Below are 20,812 nucleotides of genomic sequence, written 5' to 3'. Positions count from 1 at the left end.
AAAGAAAATAAAAACTAACATTTTATCACCTCTTTCACTTTACCCTTCCTATTACTTAGAGTAGGCAAAAAGAATGACTGGGGGGTGGAGTCAAGGGAGGAGCTATATAGACAGCTCTGCTGTGGTGCTCTTTGCCACTTCCTGTTAGCTGGAGGATAATATCCCACAAGGATGAATCCGTGGACTTGTATCTTATAGAAGAAAAATAAAAACTAGAATACCTAAAGACATTTATTATTTTTATCAGTTATTTGTATAGCGCCGCAAAATTCCGTAGTGCTGGGTACAGTGATAGGGGTATAAAATGACAAAGATTTGTGATAAAATACAAAAAACATAACTAAACAAATCTAGTACAGGAGGAAGAGGGCCCTGCTCCGGAGAGCTCACAGTCTATACGTTTAACGTGCAGACACATAAGGTAGGGGTAGCTTGTTACATCGGTTGCATTTGCAGCAGTGAGTCAGGCAGTTCATGTACATGTATTAGTTTGGTTCGGATGTGGGATGGAGGAGAGATGGAAAGCCTCTCTGAATAGGTGAGTTTTCAAGGAACTTCTGAAGCTATACAAGGTTGGAGACAGTCTTATGGAGTGGGGTAGAGAGTTCCAGAGGACAGGAGCTGCACGTGAGAAGTCTTGGAGGTGGGAGTGGGACGTAGAGATAACAGGAGTGTAGAGATGTAGGTCAGAGGTTGATCGCAGAGGACGGGAAATATTTCACGATGAGAGGAAATATAGTTGGGAGCTAGACTGTTGAGTGCTTTGTAAGTTAAGGTTAATACTTTAAATTGTATTCTGGAATGTATGGGAAGCCAGAGACTGGCAGAGCGGAGCAGCTGATGTAGATCGTCCGCTTAGGTGGATGAGTCTAGCAGAAGCAATTCACAATAGATTGGAGGGAGGAGAGGCAGTGTTTATAAACCGAACACAAAACAAAATGTATGCTTATCTGATAAATTTTCTATTCTGGCAGTCCACAAATCCATTCATTACTGTTGTAAAATTCACCACCTGGCCACCAGGAGGTGGCAATGACACCATATCCAGAGCTTAAAGGGACAGTTCACCAAAAATAATTATCCCCTTTAAATTATTCCCAATGATCCTTTTAACCTGCTAGTGTATTAAATTGGTTACAAGTGGCTCCTTTACTCCTATTTCAGCATTTGAAATAGCTGATTTAGCCTGTGGTATCGCCACCTATACTGAACAAATTAATACTGGAGTATAGGCTATTGAATAGCCTAAGGGCTAGATTTATTAACGCTGAGGCGTATATACGCGCCCCTGTACGCCTCAGCTCGCCTGTGGCGGGGCGAAATTACCCGCAGGTAATTAACATTGCACACGAGTACAGACTTGCGCTCGCGTGCAATCCCGCCCCCTGCCCGCGCAGCGCCAATCACGCGCGGGCAGTAGCTGTCAATCTCATCGGTCAGACTCGACCGAGGAGATTGAATTTTGCCACAATAAGAGGTGGCGAAAATGTTAGGGAAGCAGCGGTCTGGTGACTGCTGCTTGATAAATCACGGCGAGCAAGTTCTTGAGAGAACTTGTAGCCGTAGAGGCTTGATAAATCGAGCCCTAAGTATACACAGCCAGCAGAAGAGATTACACTCTGAGTGGGCTGCATCATAGTTAAGTAATAAAACGATCATTTTCCATTGTTCTCTCTATGTATTGAGCTTTGGTGTTCCAGCCAAATAAAAGATAAGGAAGCAAATCTGTTTACACAAACTTAGAACATAATGAGATCTGATATCACCTTTAAGTTCAACCCATTGTAATAGGCTGTGGTTTCAAAGCACAAAATTAGCTACTTCATATACACAAATAAGCATGAAAACGGAATTACTCAAATATTTTATACTCTGCAGTTGGTATAACAAGTCATTTAAAATACATTAACGGAAAAACAATTTTACAGTGTACAGTCCCTTAAAGGGACAGTCCACACAAAAATTGTTTAAAAAGATAACACCTTTACTACCCATTCCCCAGCTTTGCAAAACCAACATTGTTATACTAATATACTTTATAACATTTAAAAACCTCTAAATTTCTGCCTATTTCTAAGCCACTACAGACAGTCTCAATCACATGCTTTTGTATTTGCTTTTCACAACAGGAGACATAGTTCATGTGGGCCATATAGATAAAAATGAGTTCACATCTGAGAAGTTATTTAAGAACTAGCATAAAACAATACTGAATGCAAGTCAATAGATAATAAATACAAAGTCATGTGACCAGGGGGCAGTCAGAAGATGCTTAGATACAAGGTAATCAGAGGTAAAAAGTATATTATTATAACTGTTGGTTATGCAAAACTGGGGAATGGGTAATAAAGGGATTATCTTTAAAGCAATAAAAATTATATTAGAGAGACTATCCCTTTAAGTATCCCTCCAAGTTCCCATACTCTGCCAGTCATTCAGCCGAGGGAATAAAGAAAAGGTAGAACACACACTAGGGGTATATAGGTGCCTGAAGTTTATAAAAATAAATTCTGCCTTAAATAAATCAGGGCAGGTCGTGGACTCTCCATGCCTGGAAAGAAAACTAAATTTATGCTTACCTGCTAAATTTATTTCTTTGACACAGTGAGTCCCTGGAACATCTAATTACTATTGGGAATCAATACCCAAGCTAGAGGACACATAAGGGAGGAACAAGACAGAAGGCCCCACTGCTTGAAGAACCCTTCTCCCAAAGGAAGCCCCAGCCGAGGCAAGTGTCAAATTTATAGAATTTTGAAAAAGTGTGTAGAGAGGACCAAGTTGCAGCCTTGCTAATCTGTTCCATAGAAGCTTCATTTTTGAATGCCCAGGAGGAGGAAACGGCCCTCGTAGAATGAGCCGTAACTCTTAGGAGGCTGCTGTCCAGCAGTTTCATAGGCCAAACGAATGATACTTTTCAGCCACAAGGAAAGAAGTAGCCGTAGCTTTCTGCCCCTTACGTTTCCCAGAGAAAACCACAAACAGAGCAGACTGGCGAAAACCCGTAGTCGCCTGTAAATAGAATTTCAAAGCACGTACCACTTCTAGGTTGTGTAACAGACCTTCCTTATGAGAAGGGTTAGGACATAGAGGAACAACAATCTCCTGATCAATGTTCATATCTGAAACCACTTTGGGGAGAAACCCTAACTTAGTACGCAAAACTACCTTATCGGAATGAAAAATAAGGTAAGGAGACTCAAACTAAGAGCAGATGAAATCGCAACGAGAAACAAAAAACTTTCCAAAATAATTTTATATCTAAGGAATGCATATGCTGAAACTGAGCCTGTTGAAGAACTTTAAGAACAAGGATAAGACTCCAGTAAGGAGTAACCGGCTTAAACAGGCCTGATCCTGACCAAGGCCTGACAGAACAATTGTACGTCTGGTACATCCATCAGACGTTTATGTAACAAAACAGGTAGATATTTGACCCTTAAAGGAGCTTGCCAATAAACCTTTCTCCAAACCCTCTTGGAGAAAGGACAAAGTTCTAGGATTCTGAACTCTACTCCAAGAGTAGCCTTTGGATTCACACCAATGCAGATATTTGCGCCATATCTTATGGTAAATCTTTCTAGTCACAGGCTTACAAGCTTGGATAAAATTAAGCGTTCAATCTCCAAGCAGTCAGCTTCAGAGAAACTAGATTTGGATGAAGGGCCCTTTTAGTAAAAGGTCCTTGCTCAATGGAAGTCTCCAAGGTGGAAGAGATGACATCTCCACTAGGTCTGCATTCCAGATCTTGCGAGGCCACGCTGGTGCGATGAGGATCACCAACGTCCTCTTCTGTTTGATTCGAGCAATGACCCGAGGAAGGAGAGAGAACGGGGGAAATAGGTATGCAAGGCTGAAATTCCAAGGTACCGTCTATCAGTACAGCCTGAGGATCTCTTGACCTCAACCCATACCTCGGGAGCTTGGCATTCTGCCGAGATGCCATGAGATCCAGTTCCAGCTGTCCCGATATGAGAATCAAGCTGGAAAACACTTCCGGATGGAGATCCCACTGCTCAGAAAATCCGCTTACCAATTATCCACTCCTGGAATGTGGATCGTAGACAGACAGCAGTTGTGGGTCTCTGCCCACGGAATAATCTTGGCTACCTCTGTCATGGCCAAGGAATTAGAGTTCCCATCTGATGGATGATGTAAGCCAATGAAGTTATGTTGTCCGACTGGAACCTAATAAACCGGGCCGAAAGCTAACCGAGGCTAGGCGAGGAGAGCATTGAAGATTGCTCTCAGCTCCAGAATGTTTATGGGTAGAACCGACTCCTTCCAAGTCCATATCCCCTGAGCCTTCTGAGACAACCACCAAAGAAGAGAATCCCTTGTCTCCTGATCCAGATGTAGTCAAGGAGACAGATCAGCATTATCTAAGTTCCACCGCCTGAGCATGCATAACTGCAGAGGTCTGAGATGGAAACGGGCAAACTGAATGATGTCCATGGCCGCTACCATCAGACCGATTACCTCCATAAAATGAGCCACTGATGGCCGAGGAGAGGACTGAAGCGCTAGACAAGAAACGAAAATCTTTGATTGCCTGACTTTTGAGAAAATTCTTCATTGATAGTGAATCTATTATGGTTCCCAAGAAAACTACCCTTGTAGTTGGAATTAAGGAACTCTTTTCCAAATTCACCTTCCATCCACCATCCGTGAGATCGCATGAAGTTTAACAGCATCTCCGTGTGGGAGTTTGCTTGTTGAAAGGATGGCGCCTGAACCAGAATGTCGTCCAGATAAGGCGCGACTGCAATGCCCTGGAACCGGAGCACCGCCAAAAGATATCCCAGAACCTTTGAAAAAACCAAATTTATGCTTGATAAATTGTCTTGACACAAGTCCACGAATCATCCAATTACTATTGGGATATTCACATCCTGGCCAGCAGGAGGCGACAAAGAGCACCACAGCAAAGCTGTTAAATAGCTCCTCCCTTCCCTCCCACTCCAGTCATTCGACCAAAGTTAGGAAGAGAAAGGAAAAGCCAAGGTGCTTCTGAAGTTCACAAAAAAGAACACCCTGTGCCCCCAGATCACACTGAAGAAACCGGTCTCAAGACTCTCTGGGCCCTACGATTGCAAAACTGAGCTAGGCCCCACCAGTGCCTCAGGACTTTGCTTCCGATCTGGAAAATACACTGCGCGGCCGAGTGCGCGAAAATAGGCCCCGCCCACTGTGGGCGTAACTCTTAGCCGTACCAAGACCTGCATGGGTAGATTACTAACATGTCGGTCTCCATATACAAAAGCCATGTACCCCTCTTATAAAGCGCATCTCAGAGAATAAAGTCCCTTGTCAGCCAGATATAACCTCAAAATAACTAAGTCAGAACCGCATCTCCCAGCGTCAGCCCACAGAGAAAATTTAAAGTGAAAACAGCACACTATTAAATAAGTACAATAAAGGGAATTAGAGGTACACCATTCTTTCTTGCAGTGTATACTAGTTACCCCTCCCCAGTTAGGGAATAATGTCAGCCTGTTCTGATGTATCAAGTCTCCCCAGAAACAAAAGACTGAATATACCTCAATGCTGCTTGTAGCATGACACCGTTCTCCACACTGAAGATTTTTCTTTACATTACCTTCAGCTGCTCTGTGGGAACCAGTATGGATCATAGATAACGTTTGCTAAGATCATCAATATCAGGGAAGAAAAATAAAATGTCTCCACTCCTCCTCCTCTTGATTGAAGAATCTAAACTAACACCTCACTTTACCTCTTCCTATCACTAACACAGGCAAAGAGAATGACTGGAGGGGGAGGAAAGGGAGGAGCTATATATACAGCTCTGCAGTGGTGCTCTTTGCCACTTCCTGCTAAACAGGAGGAGTAATCCCATAAGGTTGAAATCTGTGGACTCATCATATCTTGTAAAAGAAAAGAACACCCAGCAAAGCTTCAAGTGTCCTCCCACTTCCCACAATCTCCCAGTCATTCAGCCAAAGGAATATGGAAAGAGAAGGGGACAAAAAGGGTATAGCAGTGCCTGAAGATTAGAAAATGACAAACCAAATAAGCTGTCTATACATTTAGATAAGGGGGGCGTCGTGGACTCTCCATGTCAGGAAAGAAAAGAAATTCAGGTAATCATAATTTTGGTTTTCTTTCCAATGGCATGGAGAGTCCACAAATCCATTATAATTACAAGTGGGAAACAATACCCAAGAAGGCAACACCGCTTGAAAAACTTTCCTTCCAAAAGAAGCCGCAGCAGAGGCAAAAACAATGAATTTGTAGAAATTGGAAAAGTATGCAACGAAGACCAAGTGGCCGCCTTGCAGATCTGCTCCACAGAAGCCTTGTATTTAAAAGCTGTTTCGGTTTTTATCGAAGGGCATCCTGAATTTTCGGTTCCAGTCCAGAATTTTCATTTCGGTGCATCCCTAAAAAACATAATTTATGTAAGAACTTACCTGACAAATTCATTTCTTTCATATTAGCAAGAGTCCATGAGCTAGTGACGTATGGGATATACATTCCTACCAGGAGGGGCAAAGTTTCCCAAACCTTAAAATGCCTATAAATACACCCCTCACCACACCCACAATTCAGTTTAACGAATAGCCAAGAAGTGGGGTGATAAGAAAAAAGTGCGAAAGCATATAAAATAAGGAATTGGAATAATTGTGCTTTATACAAAAAAATCATAACCACCACAGAAAAGGGCGGGCCTCATGGACTCTTGCTAATATGAAAGAAATGAATTTATCAGGTAAGTTCTTACATAAATTATGTTTTCTTTCATGTAATTAGCAAGAGTCCATGAGCTAGTGACGTATGGGATAATGACTACCCAAGATGTGGATCTTTCCACACAAGAGTCACTAGAGAGGGAGGGATAAAATAAAGACAGCCAATTCCTGCTGAAAATAATCCACACCCAAAATAAAGTTTAATGAAAAACATAAGCAGAAGATTCAAACTGAAACCACTGCCTGAAGTACTTTTCTACCAAAAACTGCTTCAGAAGAAGAAAACACATCAAAATGGTAGAATTTAGAAAAAGTATGCAAAGAGGACCAAGTTGCTGCTTTGCAAATCTGATCAATCGAAGCTTCATTCCTAAACGCCCAGGAAGTAGAAACTTACCTAGTAGAATGAACTGTAATCCTTCGAGGCGGAATTTTACCCGACTCGACATAGGCATGATGAAATAAAGATTTCAACCAAGATGCCAAAGAAATGGCAGAAGCTTTCTGGGCTTTTCTAGAACCGGAAAAGATGACAAATAGACTAGAAGTCTTTCGGAAAGACTTAGTAGCTGAAACATAATAATACAAAGCTCTAACAGCATCCAAAGAATGCAATGATTTCTCCTTAGAATTCATAGGATTAGGACATAATGAAGGAACTACAATTTCTCTACTAAGGTTGTTAGAATTCACAACCTTAGGTAAAAAATTCAAAAGTAGTTCGCAGCACCGCCTCATCCTGATGAAAAATCAGAAAAGGAGACTCACAAGAAAGAGCAGATAATTCAGAGACTCTTCTGGCAGAAGAGATGGCCAAAAGAAACAAAACTTTCCAAGAAAGTAATATAACGATCAAAGAATGCATGGGTTCAAAAGGAGGAGCTTGAAAAGCCCCCAGAATCAAATTCAAACTCCAAGGAGGAGAAATTGACTTAATGACAGGTTTTATACGAACCAAAGCTTGTACAAAACAATGAAATATCAGGAAGATTAGCAATCCTTCTGTGAAAAAAGAACAGAAAGAGCAGAGATTTATCCTTTCAAGGAACTTGCGGACAAACCTTTATCTAAACCATCCTGAAGAAACTGAAAAATTCTCGGTATTCAAAAAGAATGCCAAGAAAAAATGATGAGAAAGACACTAAGAAATATAAGTCTTCCAGACTCTATAATGTATCTCTCTAGATACAGATTTACGAGCCTGTCACATAGTATTAATTCACAGAGTCAGAGAAACCTTCTTTGACCAAGAATCAAGCGTTCAAACTCTATACCTTAAAATTTAAGGATTTGCGATCCTGATGGAAAAAATGACCTTGCGACAGAAAGTCTGGTCTTAACGGAAGAGTCCACAGCTGGCAAGAGGCCATCCGGACAAGATCCGCATACCAAAACCTGTGAGGCCATGCTGGAGCTACCAGCAGGACAAACGAGCATTCCTTTAGAATCTTGGAGAATACTCTTGGAAGAAGAACTAGAGGCAGAAAGATATAGGCAGGACGATACTTCCAAGGAAGTGATAATGTATCCACTGCTTCCGCCCGAGGATCCCGGGATCTGGACAGATACCAGGGAAGTTTCTTGTTTAGATGAGAAGCCATCAGATCTATTTCTGGGAGTTCCCACATTTGAACAATCTGAAGAAATACCTCTGGGTGAAGAGACCATTCGCCCGGATGCAACGTTGGCGACTGAGATAATCCGCTTCCCAATTGTCTATACCTGGGATATGAACCGCAGAGATTAGACAGGAGCTGGATTCCGCCCAAACCAAAATTCGAGATACTTCTTTCAAAGCCAGAGGACTGTGAGTCCCTCCTTGATGATTGATGTATGCCACAGCTGTGACATTGTCTATCTGAAAACAAATGAACAACTCTCTCTTCAGAAGAGGCCAAGACTGAAGAGCTCTGAAAATTGCACGGAGTTCAAAATATTGATCGGTAATCTCACCTCCTGAGATTCCCAAACCCCTTGTGCCGTCAGAGACCCCCACACAGCTCCCCAACCTGTAAGACTTGCATCTGTTGAGATTATAGTCCAGGTCGGAAGAACAAAGAAGCCCCCTGAACTAAACGATGGTGAACTGTCCACCATGTCAGAGAGTGTCGTATAATCGGTTTAAAGATATTAATTGAGATATCTTTGTGTAATCCCTGCACCATTGGTTCAGCATACAGAGCTGAAGAGGTCGCATGTGAAAACGAGCAAAGGAGATCGCATCCGATGCGGCAGTCCTAAGACCTAAAATTTCCATGCATAAGGCTACCAAAGGGAATGATTGTGACTGAAGGTTTTGACAAGCTGATATCAATGTTAAACTTCTCTTATCTGACAAGGACAGTGTCATAGACACTGAATCTATCTGGAAACCTAAAAAGGTTACCCTTGTCTGAGGAAACAATGAACTGAATGGTAAATAGATCCTCCAACCATGATCTTGAAGAAACAACACAAGTCGATTTGTATGAGATTCTGCGAAAATGTGAAGACTGAGCAAGTACCAAGATATCGTCCAAATAAGGAAATACCAAAACCCTGTTCTCTGATTACAGACAGAAGGGCACCGAGAACCTTTGAAAAAAATTCTTGGAGCTGACGCTAGGCCAAACGGTAGAGCACAAAAACTGGTAATGCTTGTCTAAAAAGAGAATCTCAGAAACTAAAAGTGATCTGGATGAATCGGAATATGCAGATATACATCCTGTAAATCTATTGTAGACATATAATGCCCTTGCTAAACAAAAGGCAGGATAGTCCTACAGTTACCATCTTGAATGTTGGTATCCTTACATAACGATTCAATATAGATAGATCCGGAACTGGTCTGAAGGAATTAACCTTCTTTGGTACAATGAAGAGATAGAATAAAACCCCAGCCCCTGTTCCAGAACTGGAACTGGCATAATTACTCCAGCCAACTCTAGATCTGAAACACATTTCAGAAATGCTGAGCCTTTGCTGTGTTTACTGGGACACAGGAAAGAAAAAAATCTCTTTGCAGGAGGCCTTAACTTGAAGCCAATTCTGTACCTTTCTGAAACAATGTTCTGAAACCAGAGATTGTGAACGGAATTGATCCAAATTTTCTTGAAGAAAACATAAACTGCCCCATACCAGCTGAGCTGGAATGAGGGCCGCACCTTCATGGGTATTTAGGAGCTGGCTATAGGTTTCTATAAGGCTTGGATATATTCCAAACTGGAAAAGGTTTCCAAACTGATACCGCTCCTGAGGATGAAGGACCAGGCTTTTGTTCCTTGTTGTGAGGAAAGGAACGAAAATGATTATTAGACCTAAATTTACCTTAGATTTTTTATCCTTTGGTAAAAAAGTTCCCTTCCCTCCAGTAACAGTTGAGAAAATAGAATCCAACTGAAAATCGAATAATGTATTACCCTGGAAAGAAAGGGAAAGCAAAGTTTTAAGCCATAAAGCTTTTCTAGCTAAAATAGCTAGAGACATATACCTGACATTAACTCTAATGATATCAAAAGATGGTATCACAAATAAAATTATTAGCATGTTATAGAATAATAATAATGCTATAAAATTATGATCTGTTACTTGTTGCGCTAAAGCTTCTAACCAAAAAGCTGCAGCAACATCCGCTAAAAATATAGCAGGTCTAAGAAGATTACCTGAACATAAGTAAGCTTTTCTTAGAAAGGATTCAATCTTCCTATCTAAAGGATCCTTAAATGAAGTACTATCTGCCATAGGAATAGTAGTACGTTTAGCAGGAGTAGAGACATCCCCATTAACCTTAGAGATTTTGTCCCAAAACTCTAATCTGTCAGATGGCACAGGATATAATTGCTTAAACGTTTAGAAGGAGTAAATGAATTACCCAAATTATTCCATTCCCTGGAAATTACTTCAGAAATAGCATCAGGGAGAGAAAACACTTCTGGAATAACTACAGGAGATTTAAAAACCTTATTTAAACGTTTAGATTTAGTATCAAGAGGACCAGAATCCTCTATTTCTAATGCAATTAATACTTCTTTAAGTAAAGAACGAATAAATTCCATCTTGAACAAATACAAAGATTTATCAGCATCAACCTCTGAGACAGAAACCTCTGAACCAGAAGAACCATTATCAGTATCAGAATGATGATGTTCATTAAAAAATTCATCTGCAAAAAAGAGAAGTTTTAAAAGACTTTTATGTATACTAGAAGGAGAAATAACAGACATAGCCTTCTTAATGGATTTAAAAAATAAAATCTCTTATATTATCAGGAACACTCTGAAAATTAGATGTTGACGGAACAGCAACAGGTAATGTAACAGTACTAAAGGAAATTTTATCTGCATTAATAAGTTTGTCATGACATGCAATACAAACAACAGCTGGAGAAACAGATACCAAAAGTTTATAGCAGATACACTTAGCTTGGTAGCTCCAGCACTGGGCAGCGATTTTCCTGAAGTATCTTCTGACGTGGAACATCTTGCAATATGTAAAAGAAAAAACAACATATAAAGCAAAATTGATCAAATTCCTTAAATGACAGTTTCAGGAATGGGAAAAAAATGCCAGTGAACAAGCTTCTAGCAACCAGAAGCAATAAATAATGAGACTTAAATAATGTGTTGACAAAAATGACGCCCATATTTTTTAGCGCCAAAAAAGACGCCCACATTATTTGGCGCCTAAATGCTTTTGGCGCCAAAAATGACGCCACATCCGGAACGCCGACACTTTTGACGCAAAAAAAACGTCAAAAAATGACGCAACTTCCGGCGACACGTATGACGCCAGAAACAGAAAAAAAATTTTGTGCCAAAAAAGTCCGCGCCAAGAATGACGCAATAAAATGAAGAATTTTCAGCCCCCGCGAGCCTAACAGCCCACAGGGAAAAAGTCAAATTTTTTAAGGTAAGAAAAAATGATTGAAACAAATGCATTTATCCCAAGTATGAAACTGACTGTCTGAAAATAAGGAATGTTGAACATCCTGAGTCAAGGCAAATAAATGTTTGAATACATATATTTAGAACTTTATATAAAAGTGCCCAACCATAGCTTAGAGTGTCACAGAAAATAAGATTTACTTACCCCAGGACACTCATCTACATGTTGTAGAAAGCCAAACCAGTACTGAAACGAAAATCAGCAGAGGTAATGGTATATATATATATATATAAGAGTATATCGTCGATCTGAAAAGGGAGGTAAGAGATGAATCTCTACGACCGATAACAGAGAACCTATGAAATAGACCCCGTAGAAGGAGATCACTGCATTCAAATAGGCAATACTCCTCACATCCCTCTGACATTCACTGCACGCTGAGAGGAAAACCGGGCTCCAACTTGCTGCGGAGCGCATATCAACGTAGAATCTAGCACAAACTTACTTCACCACCTCCACAGGAGGCAAAGTTTGTAAAACTGAATTGTGGGTGTGGTGAGGGGTGTATTTATAGGCATTTTAAGGTTTGGGAAACTTTGCCCCTCCTGGTAGGAATGTATATCCCATACGTCACTAGCTCATGGACTCTTGCTAATTACATGAAAGAAAAAAAAAAATTATACTTACCTGATAAATTTCTCTTGTGGTGTATCCAGTCCACGGGTTCATCCATTACTTGTGGGATATTCTCCTTCCCAACAGGAAGTTGCAAGAAGACACCCACAGCAGAGCTGTCTATATAGCTCCTCCCCTAACATCCACCTCCAGTCATTCGACCGAAGACAAGTAAGAAAAAGGAGAAACTATAGGGGGTGCAGTGGCGACTGTAGTTTAAAAAATAAAAACACCTGCCTTAAAGTGACAGGGCGGGCCGTGGACTGGATACACCACAAGAGAAAGAAATTTATCAGGTAAGCATAAATTTTGTTTTCTCTTGTAAGGTGTATCCAGTCCACAGGTTCATCCATTACTTGTGGGATACCAATACCAAAGCTTTAGGACACGGAAGAAAGGAGGGACAAGGCAGGCACTTAAACGGAAGGCACCACTGCCTGTAAGACCTCTCTCCCAAAAATAGCCTCCGAGGAAGCAAAAAGTATAAAATTTGTAGAATTTAGAGAAAGTATGAAGCGAAAACCAAGTCGCCGCCTTACAAAACTGTTCAACAGAGGCCTCATGTTTAAAAGCCCATGTGGAAGCTACCGCTCTAGTAGAATGAGCTGTAATTCTTTCAGGAGGCTGCTGGCCAGCAGTCTCATAGGCTAAACGAATTATGCTTCTTAGCCAAAAAGAGAGAGAAGTTGCAGAAGCCTTTTGGCCTCTCCTCTTTCCAGAGTAGACAACAAACAATGCATATGTTTGAAGAAAATCCTTAGTAGCTTGCAAATAAAACTTTAAAGCACGAACCACGTCAAGATTGTGTAACAGACGTTCCTTCTTTGAAGAAGGATTAGGACACAGTGACGGAACAACAATTTCCTGATTGATATTCCTATTAGATACTTCCTTAGGAAGAAACCCAGGTTTGGTACGCAAAACTACCTTATCTGCATGGAAGATCAGATAAGGGGAATCACACTGCAAGGCAGATAAACTCTACGAGCCGAAGAGATAGCTACAAAAAACAGAACTTTCCAAGATAAAAGCTTGATATCTATGGAATGCAAGGGTTCAAACGGAACCCCTTGAAGAACCTTAAGAACTAAATTTAAACTCCATGGCGGAGCAACAGGTTTAAACACAGGCCTGATTCTAACCAAAGCCTGACAAAACGCCTGAACGTCTGGAACATCAGCCAGGCGCTTGTGCAAAAGAATAGACAGAGCAGAAATCTGTCCCTTTAAGGAACTAGCCGATAATCCCTTTTCCAATCCTTCTTGGAGAAAAGATAGTATCCTGGGAATCCTGACCTTACTCCACAAGTAACCCTTGGATTCACACCAATGAAGATATTTACACCATATCCTATGATAGATTTTCCTGGTGACAGGCTTTCGAGCCTGAATCAAGGTATCAATGACCGACTGAGAAACCACGTTTTGATAAAATCAAGCGTTCAATCTCCAAGCAGTCAGCCGAAGAGAAACTAGATTTGGATGTTTGAATGGACCTTGGAGTAGAAGGTCCTGCCTCAGCGGCAGAGTCCATGGTGGAAAGGATGACATGTCCACCAGATCTGCATACCAAGTCCTGTGTGGCTACGCCGGTGCTATCAAAATCACCGAAGCTCTCTCCTGCTTGATCTTGGCAAACAGATGAGGGAGGAGAGGAAACTGTGGAAACACATTAGCCAGGCTGAAGGACCCGGGCACTGCTAGAGCATCTATCAGCATCGCCTGGGGATCCCTCGACCTGGACCCGTAACGAGGAAGCTTGGCGTTCTGACGAGACGCCATCAGATCCAGTTCTGGTTTGCCCCAAAATTGAATCAGCTGGGCAAATAACTCCGGATGGAGCTCCCACTCCCCCGGATGAAAAGTCTGCCGACTTTGAAAGTCCGCCTCCCAGTTCTCTACTCCTGGGATATGGATAGCAGATAGATAGCAAGAGTGAACCTCCGCCCATAGAATTATCTTTGAAACTTCCATCATTGCCAGGGGACTCCTCGTTTCCCCCTGATGGTTGATATAGGCTACAGTCGTGATATTGTCCGACTGAAATCTGATGAACTTGACCGCAGCTAGCTGAGGCCAAGCCTGAAGAGCATTGAATATCGCTCTTCGTTCCAGAATGTTTATCGGAAGGAGGGCTTCCTCCTGAGTCCACGAACCCTGAGCCTTCAGGGAGTTCCAGACTGCACCCCAGCCCAGAATGCTGGCATCTGTCGTCACTATAGTCCACTCTGGCCTGCGGAAACTCATTCCCCTGGACAGGTGAACCCGAGATAACCACCAGAGAAGAGAATCCCTGGTCTTTTGATCCAGATTTAACAGAGGAGACAAATCTGTGTAGTCCCCAATTCCACTGATTGAGCATGCAAAGTTGCCGTGGTCTGAGATGTAGGCTGGCAAACTGAACTGTGTCCATTGCCGCTACCATTAGGCCGATCATTTCCATACACTGAGCCACTGACGGCCGAGAAGTGGAATGAAGAAGACGGCAGGAAGTTAGAAGCTTTGATATCCTGACCTCCGTCAGAAAAATCTTCATTTTTACTGAATCTATCAGAGTTCCTAGGAAGGAAACTCTTGTGAAGGGAGAAATAGAACTATTCTCTGTTAACTTTCCACCCGAGAGACCTCAGAAAAGCCAGAACAATGTCCGTATGGGACTTGGCGATTTGAAAAGTCGACGCCTGAATCAGAATGGCGCTGTGCCTAACCCGAAGGGAAGAGCCACAAACTAGTAATGCCTGTCTAGGAAGGCGAACCTTAGGGACTGATGATCTCTGTGAATCGGAATGTGGAGATAAGCATCCTTTAAGTCCACGGTAGTCATATTGACCCTCCTGGATCATAGGGAGGATGGCTCGAAATGTCTCCATTTTGAAGGATTTTGAGATCCAAAATTGGTCTGAAATTTCCCTCTTTTTTGGGAACTATAAACAGGTTTGAATAGAAACCTTGCCCCCGTTCCTCTCTTGGAAATGGGTGGATCACTCCCATAACCAGTAGGTCTTGAACACAACGTAAGAATGCCTCTCTCTTTATCTGGTTTGCAGATAATTGTGAGAGATGAAATCTCCCCTTTGGAGATGAACCTTTGAATTCCAGAAGATAACCCTGGGAAACTATCTCTAGTGCCCAGGGATCCTGGACATCTCTGGCCCAAACCTGGGCGAAGAGAGAAAGTCTGCCCCTTACTAGATCCGGTCCCGGATCGGGGGCTACCTCTTCATGCTGTCTTAGAGGCCGCAGCAGGCTTCTTGGCCTGCTTCCCTTTGTTCCAAGTCTGGTTAGGTCTCCAGACTGGTTTGGAATGGGTGAAATTTCCCTCTTGTTTTGCATTAGAGGTAACCGAAACTGCGTCACCCTTGAAGTTTCGAAAGGAACGAAAATTATTCTGCTTGGTCCTTAATTTGCTGGACCTATCCTGAGGAAGGGCATGACCCTTTCCTCCAGTAATGTCAGAGATGATCTCCTTCAGACCAGGCCCGAATAGGGTCCGTCTCTTGAAGGGGATGTTAAGAAGCTTAGACTTTGAAGTAACGTCTGCTGACCAGGACTTAAGCCATAGCCCCCTGCGCGCCAGAATGGCAAAACCTGAATTCTTAGCCGTCAGCTTGGTTAAATGAAAAACGGCGTCAGAAATAAAGGAATTAGCTAACTTAAGAGCTTTAATCCTGTCTAAAATATCATCTAATGGGGTCTCCACCTGTAGATCCTCCTCAAGAGACTCGAACCAGAAAGCCACTGCAGCAGTAACTGGGGCAATGCATGCAAGAGGCTGGAGAATAAAACCTTGATGGATAAAAAAATTCTTGAGACCCTCCAATTTTTTATCCATAGGATCTAGGAAAGCACAACTGTCCTCGACAGGGATAGTTGTACGCTTCGCTAGGGTAGAGACTGCTCCCTCCACCTTAGGAACCGTCTGCTTCACGAGTCCCGTATGGCGGCATCTATGGGAAACATCTTTCTTTCATGTAATTAGCAAGAGTCCATGAGCTAGTGACGTATGGGATATACATTCCTACCAGGAGGGGCAAAGTTTCCCAAACCTCAAAATGCCTATAAATACACCCCTCACCACACCCACAATTCAGTTTTACAAACTTTGCCTCCTATGGAGGTGGTGAAGTAAGTTTGTGCTAGATTCTACGTTGATATGCGCTCCGCAGCAAGTTGGAGCCCGGTTTTCCTCTCAGCGTGCAGTGAATGTCAGAGGGATGTGAGGAGAGTATTGCCTATTTGAATGCAGTGATCTCCTTCTACGGGGTCTATTTCATAGGTTCTCTGTTATCGGTCGTAGAGATTCATCTCTTACCTCCCTTTTCAGATCGACGATATACTCATATATATATACCATTACCATGTTCAACATTCCTTATTTTCAGACAGTCAGTTTCATATTTGGGATAATGCATTTGAATCAATTTTTTTTTTCTTACCTTAAAATTTGACTCTTTTTTCCCTGTGGGCTGTTAGGCTCGCGGGGGCTGAAAATGCTTCATTTTATTGCGTCATTCTTGGCGCGGACTTTTTTGGCGCAAAAAATCTTTTCTTTTTCAAGCGTCATACGTGTCGCCGGAAGTTGCGTCATTTTTGACGTCCTTTTGCGCCAAAAATGTCGGCGTTCCGGATGTGGCGTCATTTTTGGCGCCAAAAAGCATTTAGGCGCCAAAAAAACATAATTTATGCTTACCTGATAAATTCCTTTCTTCTGTTGTGTGATCAGTCCACGGGTCATCATTACTTCTGGGATATTATCTGCTCCCCTACAGGAAGTGCAAGAGGATTCACCCAGCAGAGTTGCTATATAGCTCCTCCCCTCTACGTCACCTCCAGTCATTCGACCAAAGACCAACGAGAAAGGAGAAGCCAAGGGTGTAGTGGTGACTGAATTATAATTTAAAAAATATGTACCTGCCTTAAAAAACAGGGCGGGCCGTGGACTGATCACACAACAGAAGAAAGGAATTTATCAGGTAAGCATAAATTATGTTTTCTTCTGTTATGTGTGATCAGTCCACGGGTCATCATTACTTCTGGGATACCAATACCAAAGCAAAAGTACACGGATGACGGGAGGGATAGGCAGGCTCATTATACAGAAGGAACCACTGCCTGAAGAACCTTTCTCCCAAAAATAGCCTCCGAAGAAGCAAAAGTGTCAAATTTGTAAAATTTGGAAAAAGTATGAAGCGAAGACCAAGTTGCAGCCTTGCAAATCTGTTCAACAGAGGCCTCATTCTTAAAGGCCCAAGTGGAAGCCACAGCTCTAGTGGAGTGAGCTGTAATTCTTTCAGGAGGCTGCTGTCCAGCAGTCTCATAGGCTAAACGTATTATGCTACGAAGCCAAAAAGAGAGAGAGGTAGCAGAAGCTTTTTGACCTCTCCTCTGTCCAGAATAAACGACAAACAGGGAAGAAGTTTGGCGAAAATCTTTAGTTGCCTGCAAGTAGAACTTGAGGGCACGAACTACATCCAGATTGTGTAGAAGACGTTCCTTCTTTGAAGAAGGATTTGGACACAAGGAGGGAACAACAATCTCTTGATTGATATTCCTGTTAGAGACAACCTTAGGTAAGAACCCAGGTTTAGTACGCAGAACTACCTTGTCTGAGTGAAAGATCAGATAAGGAGAATCACAATGTAGGGCTGATAACTCAGAAACTCTTCGAGCCGAGGAAATAGCCATTAAAAATAGAACTTTCCAAGATAACAATCTTATATCAATGGAATGAAGGGGTTCAAACGGAACACCCTGTAAAACGTTAAGAACTAAGTTTAAACTCCATGGCGGAGCAACAGTTTTAAACACAGGCTTGATCCTAGCTAAAGCCTGACAAAAGGCCTGGATGTCTGAATTTTCTGACAGACGCCTGTGTAACAAGATGGACAGAGCTGAGATCTGTCCCTTTAATGAGCTAGCCGATAAACCCTTTTCTAAACCTTCTTGTAGAAAGACAATATCCTAGGAATCCTAACCTTACTCCAGGAGTAATCTTTGGATTCACACCAGTATAGGTATTTACGCCATATTTTATGGTAAATCTTCTGGTAACAGGCTTCCTAGCCTGTATCAGGGTATCAATAACCGACTCAGAAAACCCACGTTTAGATAAAATCAAGCGTTCAATTTCCAAGCAGTCAGCTTCAGAGAAGTTAGACTTTGATGTTTGAATGGACCCTGAATCAGAAGGTCCTGTCTTAGAGGTAGAGACCACGGCGGACAGGATGACATGTCCACTAGATCTGCATACCAAGTCCTGCGCGGCCATGCAGGCGCTATTAGAATCACTGATGCTCTCTCCTGTTTGATTTTGGCAATCAATCGAGGAAGCAGCGGGAAGGGTGGAAAACATAAAGCCATCCTGAAGTTCCAAGGTGCTGTCAGAGCATCTATCAGGACCGCTCCCGGATCCCTGGATCTGGATCCGTAGCGAGGAAGTTTGGCGTTCTGGCGAGACGCCATGAGATCTATCTCTGTCCTCATGCTCTGCAAGCTGTGACGCAGTATCAGACATGGCCCTAGAATTATCAGCGCACTCTGTTCTCACCCCAGAGTGATCACGCTTGCCTCTTAGTTCTGGTAACTTAGCCAAAACTTCAGTCATAACAGTAGCCATATCTTGTAATGTTATCTGTAATGGCTGCCCAGATGTACTAGGCGCCATAATATCACGCACCTCCCGGGCGGGAGACGCAGGTACTGACACGTGAGGCGAGTTAGACGGCATAACTCTCCCCTCGCTGTTTGGTGAAATTTGTTCAATTTGTACAGATTGGCTTTTATTTAAAGTAGCATCAATACAGTTAGTACATAAATTTCTATTGGGCTCCACCTTGGCATTGGAACAAATGACACAGGTATCTTCCTCTGAATCAGACATGTTTAACACACTAGCAATAAACATGCAACTTGGTTACAATCTTATTTAACAAAAACGTACTGTGCCTCAAAGAAGCACTAAACGATTAAATGACAGTTGAAATAATGAACTGAAAAACAGTTATAGCATCACTCTTTAAAAACAACACAACTTGTTAGCAAAGGTTTGTTCCCATTAGTAAAGCAACACTAATTAAATTTTAAACATAAAAATCACAGAGCAACGTTTTAAAACACAGTCACTACATAAATCTCACAGCTCTGCTGAGAGAATCTACCTCCCTTCAAAGAAGTTTGAAGACCCCTGAGTTCTGTTAGAGATGAACCGGATCATGCAGAAAATACAAGTGTAACTGACTGGAAATTTTTTGATGCGTAGCAAAGAGCGCCAAAAACGGCCCCTCCCCCTCACACACAGCAGTGAGAGAGAAACGAAACTGTCATAAGCAAAACAAGCAAACTGCCAAGTGGAAAAATAATGCCCAAATATTTATTCACTCAGTACCTCAGAAATGCAAACGATTCTACATTCCAGCAAAAACGTTTAACATGATTTAAATACCTATTAAAAGGTTTAATGTACTTTAACAGAGCAATTCCGGTGAAATACCATCCCCAGAATACTGAAGTGTAGAGTATACATACATGTCATTATAACGGTATAGCAGGATTTTCTCATCAATTCCATTCAGAAAATAAAAACTGCTACATACCTCAATGCAGATTCAACTGCCCGCTGTCCCCTGATCTGAAGCTTTTACCTCCCTCAGATGGCCGAGAAACAGCAATATGATCTTAACTACTCCGGTTAAAATCATAAGAAAAAACTCTGGTAGATTCTTCTTCAAACTCTGCCAGAGAAGTAATAACACGCTCCGGTGCTATTGTAAAATAACAAACTTTTGATTGAAGTTATAAAAACTAAGTATAATCACCATAGTCCTCTCACACCTCCTATCTAGTCTTTGGGTGCAAGAGAATGACTGGAGGTGACGTAGAGGGGAGGAGCTATATAGCAACTCTGCTGGGTGAATCCTCTTGCACTTCCTGTAGGGGAGCAGATAATATCCCAGAAGTAATGATGACCCGTGGACTGATCACACATAACAGAAGAAATATGGGCGTCGCTTTTGTCTCCACATTATTTCAGTCTCATTTTTTCTTTGCTTCTGGTTACTAGAAGCTTGTTTATTGGCATTTTTTCCCATTCCTGAAACTGTCATTTAAGGAATTTGATCAATTTTGCTTTATATGTTGTTTTTTCTCTTACATATTGCAAGATGTCTCACGTTGCATCTGAGTCAGAAGATACTTCAGGAAAATCGCTGTCTAGTGCTGGAACTACCAAAGCTAAGTGTATCTGCTGTAAACTTTTGGTAGCTATTCCTCCGGCTGTTTGTATTAATTGTCATGACAAACTTGTTAAAGCAGATAATATTTCCTTTAGTAATGTACCATTGCCTGTTGCAGTTCCTTCAACATCTAAGGTGCAGAATGTTCCTGATAACATAAGAGATTTTGTTTCTGAATCCATCAAGAAGGCTATGTCTGTTATTTCTCCTTCTAGTAAACATAAAAAATCTTTTAAAACTTCTCTCTCTACAGATGAATTTTTAAATGAACATCATCATTCTGATTCTGATGACTCTTCTGGTTCAGAGGATTCTGTCTCAGAGATTGATGCTG

The 20,812-nt window shown here is 41.9% G+C and overlaps 1 protein-coding gene across 1 annotated transcript in view; it reads right to left on the bottom strand.

Moving 5' to 3' along the window:
• The window catches only part of LOC128647327 (chromatin assembly factor 1 subunit A-like), a 68,068-nt gene that overhangs the window by 11,939 nt on the left and 35,317 nt on the right, over nucleotides 1–20,812 (bottom strand). The gene's annotated exons all lie outside the window — the stretch shown is intronic.

Source organism: Bombina bombina, chromosome 2 (assembly GCF_027579735.1).
Source record: "Bombina bombina isolate aBomBom1 chromosome 2, aBomBom1.pri, whole genome shotgun sequence".
Lineage (NCBI taxonomy): Eukaryota > Metazoa > Chordata > Amphibia > Anura > Bombinatoridae > Bombina > Bombina bombina.
This window is presented reverse-complemented; position numbering and strand designations above follow the sequence as displayed.